Below are 6233 nucleotides of genomic sequence, written 5' to 3' on the forward strand. Positions count from 1 at the left end.
GCCGACAGAGAGAAAGATTTTCCCTGGAGCTGATGCCTGAATTTGGACTTCTAGCCTACTGGACTGTGACAGAATAAACTTCTCTTTGTTAAATCCATCCACTTGTAGTATTTCTGTTATAGTAGCACTAGATGACTAATACAGTGACTATCATGAGTGGTGAGGGAGGGACAAAGTGGGAATCATTGCTTAGGGGACATTGAGCTTCTGTTAGGGGTGATGAAGAAACCTGAAAACAGAAAATGGTGATGGTTTAACAACCTGATGAACATAACTAATGTCACTGAATTGTACACGTGAAGGTTGTTGAAATGGTAAATGTTGTGTTACATATATATTCACCACAGTTAAACACACACACAAGAAATCTAAGTAATGCTTCGCACTCATTGAAAGTAAGATAAAGGAAAAATAACTTAAAAAAAAATCTCCAAATTTAGATGACTAACTAAAAATGAAGCTGGCCAAAGGATTTGGAGAAGCATGTTGTAAAAACTCAGAAACAAGAGAACAACAACAACAAAAAGGTCAAGTGGCCTCTTGGAACTTGCTGAAATACGTACTTCTGGGTTAAGAGTGCCTAAATTTATAAATACCACCCTAACATATAATTCCCCTGTAAAATATGCTTGCTACAAATAATTCAATTAAAACGTTAATGTTGGGCCACTCATAGGTAAGTGCCTTGCTCCTGTACACAAACTTCAGTTGGAAGAACTTTGGGGTTCTTTGAGTGATCAAAACTGTGAATGTTAAATCCTCAAAGGAAGAGTCTATGAGTCTCTTCCATGATTATGGAGAAAGATGAAAAGAAAAAAAAATAATAACTCACAGATTAAATACATCCTTTGCCTCTATTTTTACTGAGGAAAGTGTTAAAGAGGTTGTGTCAAATTTATCCATAAGGTGGACAAATTGGAGTAACGAGATCATACTATACTTCCTCAGCAGTTGTAGGCTAAATTGATAAAATGTTGATAGAAATTACCGAATGTCTTAGTTATCTAGTGCTGCTGTAACAGAAATACCACAAGTAGATGGCTTTAACAAACAAATTTATTTTCTCACAGTTTAGGAGGCTAAAAGTCTGAATTTCAGGGTGCTGGCTCTAGAGTAAGGCTTTCTCTCTCGTCATCTCTGGAGGGAGATTTTTGTCTATTATGAGCGTCTTTTCCTGAACAGTTTTCATTTGGCTTGGCATTTCTCCTCCCCCATCTCTGCTCTGCTCCCTTGTTTAATATCTTTTATATTTTAAAATAGTTGGGCTCAAGATATGCTCTACATTAATCCTGCCTCATTAGCATAACAAAGAAAACCCATTCCCGAATGGGATTAAAACCACAAGCATAGAGGTTAGGGTTTACTACACATATTTTGGGGAGACATAATTCAATTCATAACATTCTACCCTTTGGCCCCCCCAAAATCATGTCCTTGCCACATGCAAAACAAATTACATCATCGTAAAAGTCTTCAATCAACTCCAAGTCCCAAATCTTATGAAGCACCTAAATCAAATATGGGTGAGGCTTTAAGAATATTCCATCCTGGGGCATTATTCCTGTTCATCTGTGAACCGCTGAAATCTAGAAAACAGGTTATCTGCTTCCAAAGTACAAGGGTGAAACTGGCACAAGGTAGACATTTCCATTAGAAATGGGAGAAATTGGAGGGAAAGAATGGATAACAGGCACCAAGGAAGTCCAAAATCCAGTAGAACAAATGACATTACCTGTCAAGCCCTAAAAATAATCCTCCACTGTCTGAGACCATCTGAGACCCTCCAGACAGGGCCACGTCCTCTGGATTCTGGGTGGAGGCCCCTAGGCCCTGAGCTTCAGGCCCACTGGGACAGCAACTCTGCTCCCTCAGTTTTGGGCAGCCCCTTTCTCCTAGTTCATCTGAGTGGTGACACCATCTCCTTAGCCTTGGCAGGCCCTGTTCTTCTGCCTCTTGGGCATGACACTCCCAATACCTCAGGTCTGGGCTGTGGCCCCATCCCTTTGGCCCATCTTAACTGCAGCCTAAACTTTGGAACTGAGTTGGTGAAGATCCAAGCCTTTGAATCATAGGAGGTTGAGGCCCCACCCTTCAAGGTCCAGGAGACCATGGCCCCATCCTTTGAAACTAAGAAGGCCTTGCTTCCCATGTTCCTTCCAACAGCTCTGCTGATCTCTCAGTTGCTCCAGGGATGGTCCTTTTCTTTTCTTTTCTTGGAGGACAACAGATATAGTTCCTTTGGCCTGTTTCCTGCCTATGGAAGTCCAAGAGGCAAACAGCAGTCTTTCTTTTTGTTCTTTCTCTGTTCCCTTCAGTTTAAGCTGATGGGCTTTCTGCTGTGATAGTTGATTAGATCCATCAGTCATAGGCTTAATCTCTTTAACTAAAGATTGTGTAGCCACTTCCTTGGTGAACATTCTAGGACATGTACCTTAGATTTTACAACAGAATTTCCCAAAATTTAAGTTCTGTTTGTATAGTTCATTTTTAAGTACATCTCTTTCTTCTCACATTTTACTATTAGTGAGGAGACACCACATGACTCCTTTAAGATCTTGCTTAGAAAACTCATCATCCAGCCCATAGCCTTCACTGTGGATTATACCTCAACATAAAGAAAACAAAAATCCTCACAAATGAACTAATAGGATACATCACGATAAACAGAGAAAAGACTGAAGTTGTCAAGGATTTCATTTTACTTGGATCCGCAATCAACATCCTTGGAAGCAGCAGTCAAGAAATCAAAAGGAGCATTGCTTTGGGCAAATTTGCTGCAAAAGACCTCTTTAAAGTGTTGAAAAGCAAAGACGTCACCTTGAAGACTAAAGTGTGCCTGACCCAAGCCATGGTATTTTCAATTGCCCCATATGCATGTGAAAACTGGACAATGAATAAGGAAGACTGAAGAAGAATTGATGATTTGAGTTATGGTGATGAAGAAGAATATTGAATATATCATGGACTACCAAAAGAATGAAAAAAATCATCTTGGAAGAAATACAACCAGAATGCTCCTTAGAAGCAAGGATGGCGAGACTATGCTTCACATACTTTGAACTCATTATCAGGAGGGATCAGTTCCTGGAGAAGGACATCATGCTTGGTAAAGTAGAAGGCCAGCAAAAAAGAGGAAGACCCACAACAAGATAATTGACACAGTGGCTACAACAGTGAGCTCAAGCATGACAACGATTGTGAGAATGGCGCAGGAACAGGCAGTGTTCTGTTCTGTTGTGCATAGGGTCGCTATGAGTTGGAACCAACTCAACGGTCCCTAAAAACAACTCAAGAACCATTAAACAGCATTTGCTGTACTAGAGATCCCTATCAACAAGTATAGGACAGTTTTATTTGCCTTATGCCTGAAGCAGGGAGATTAAGTCAAACAGCTTCTCTCTGTGGGAAGCAAGCCAACCATGGCAAACAGCATGACCCAAAGGCTATTAGAGACATAGGATGGCTTCAAAGCTCTGATTGTATAGCCACTATTTCTCTCCATTCCACTGATTGGTTATGACACCAATCAGTCTGGGGCTATTGGATAGCCCCAAAAGGCACCTACTGATTATGTGGCTCTAACCTTTGGCCTTGGCTTCCACCTGGGTGGATTGGCAAATGTACTATAGGATTGAGCTGGACCCCAGATCATATATTACCTGACTTGCCTCTTTTGGCTAATATCCCCTTCCTAAAGCCTTGATGGTCCAGATTTGTATTTCATTGGTATGATCATTCAGCTGCTATTTTTGTACCCAAATTAGGTTTATAGGATGTTATGAAATATGTTGAAATTTGACTAAATATATTCAGATTGCTTAAACGATTCCACCAATGGACTCCAAGAAATGAACACTGAAATGACTATGAGGAGAGACGTAGTTCTTCAAAGCCAAATGGCCCCTGACAACCTCACTGCTGCTCAAGGGGGTACCTATGCCATTATTAATGATAATTTTTGTGTTTATATTCCTGAAAATAGTGCTAACATCACTCATTATGTTTCCCGTATGCAATACATAGTGTTAAATCTCAATGATCCTGTTCTCTCTTTAGCTGAGATTTTAAGTAACTGATTTGGTTCTTGGGGCAAATGGTGGAAAAAGATATTAATTTACCTTGGCTTGTTTCTATTCATCTTTGTATCTATTTTATTATCATAAAACAACTTTTTTTTGCTAATCAACTCTTGTGTCTCTGTGGAACATTGTATACCCAAACCTACTCACCCTGCAGATAAATTGATGTTAATCACTCATGCTTTTTAATAAAGAAAACAATGTGTAACTTTTTGTCTTTTGATATACAGGTATTGGTTAATGTCCTTTGGGCTGGCAAAGGAGATCCTCAAATTTGGCCTAAAACATCATTTGGTCTCAACCCACCTGGGGCAAAACGGAGCGAAGAACACCAAAGACACAAGGTAAATATGAGCCCAAGAGACAGAAAGGGCCACATAAACCAAAAACTATATCAGCCTGAGACCAGAAGAACTAGATGGTGCCTGATTACCACTGATGACTTCTCTGACAGGGAACACAACAGAGAATCCCTGATGGAGCAGGAGAACAGTGGAATGAAGACCTCAAATTCTCGTAAAAAGACCAGACTTAATGGTCTGACTGAGACTAGAGGGACCCAGAGGTCATGCTTCCCAGACCCTCTGTTAGCCCAAGACTGGAACCATTCCCAAAGACAACTCTTCAGATAGGGATTGAACTGGACTATAAGACAGTAAATGATACTGGTGAGGAGTGAGCTTCTTGGCTCACGTATACACATGAGACTATGTGGGCAGCTCCTGTCTGGAGGAAGATGAGAAGGCAGAGAGGGACAGAAGCTGGTTGAATGGTCATGGGGAATACAAGGTGGAGAGGAGGAGTGTGCTGTCTCATTAGGGAAAGAGCAGTTACAAGTACCTAGCAGGGTATATATAAGTTTTTTAATGAGTGGCTGACTTGATTTGTTAACTTTCACTTAATGCGCAATAAATAAAAAATTTAAAAAAAGAGAGATAAATTAGTTTTTTGGACCTGAATCTCCACTAATAAAACCCCAAAACAGCTCACCCTAAAGATGAAAAAAATATAAAATGACACCGATGGAGCTACCAACGACTAGAGGTAAAAATCTTTGCGGAAGAACGATTACTCCTTTGTGGGTGATCAGCACTCCCTACTGGAGGCTTGATCAAGACGGGGAAGTTTGGAAGCTAAAAACAAAATGTGGAAACTGGGAGGCGGGGCCAAGATGGCTGACTAGGTAGAAGCTACCTCGGATCCCTCTTGCAACAAAGACTCAGAAAAACAAGTGAATCGATCACATACATGACAATCTACGAACCCTGACCATCAAACACAGATCTAAAGAGTTGACCTGAGTGAGAGGGGAGTGAAAAGTTGCGCTCTGAAGCAGCGACCTCTTCTGGAACCGGCATCTGGCTCCACAGGGTGCTGAGTGACGGGGCTGATTGCAGCTTGCTGAGGCGGGGCAGGCACGGGACACAGCCCTAACCCCTAGCCCCCTGGGGTAACCTTGGTAGAGACTCAGCCAGGGCAAGCAGGCTGCACAGTGACGCAACTAACGAGAGAACAAGCAACCACAGGGAAGGAGCAAAGTTTTTCGGAGCTTGGAGCCAGTGTCCCAGTCAGAAAACCTTGGCACCGGGCTCTGGACTGGGCTCAGGGGAGTTAAGCACGGCTCCCTGAGATGGTGCAAACATGGGACGCAGCCGTAGCCCCCTTGAAGTGACCTCGGGGGAAGCCCAGCCAGTGCATGCAGCCTGTGCAATGATGTGGCTGACAAGAGGAGAAGTCACCAGGAGGCAGCGACTGGTTTTGGAGCCAGGAGTGCGGTGTCCCAGCCGGAGAACCTTGGCGCTGGGCTTTGGACTGAGAGCGGAGGAGCTGACCACGGCTTCTGAGACAGCACAAGCACGGGGCACGGGCCTGACCCTTGGGGGCAATCTCAACCCAGCCAGCACATACAGGTGACACGCCCCTTGGGAATCTCAGATAAAACAGTCATCACCAAGCAAGATAAGTAACTTTGTCTATATTGCTGGGTGCCACTCTCTCCTATCTATCTGATCCCTCCTCTTCCTGTCCCAGGTGGCTTCATTAACATTGGAATTCCCTGGGCCAGAGAGTGACGTGCTCTCCAGTTTTTTTTTGTTTTTTTTTTTTCTTTTCCTAACCCATTCTCCTGGCCTGAGAGAAACAGCTACTAAAAAC

Source organism: Loxodonta africana, chromosome 18 (genome assembly GCF_030014295.1).
Source record: "Loxodonta africana isolate mLoxAfr1 chromosome 18, mLoxAfr1.hap2, whole genome shotgun sequence".
Lineage (NCBI taxonomy): Eukaryota > Metazoa > Chordata > Mammalia > Proboscidea > Elephantidae > Loxodonta > Loxodonta africana.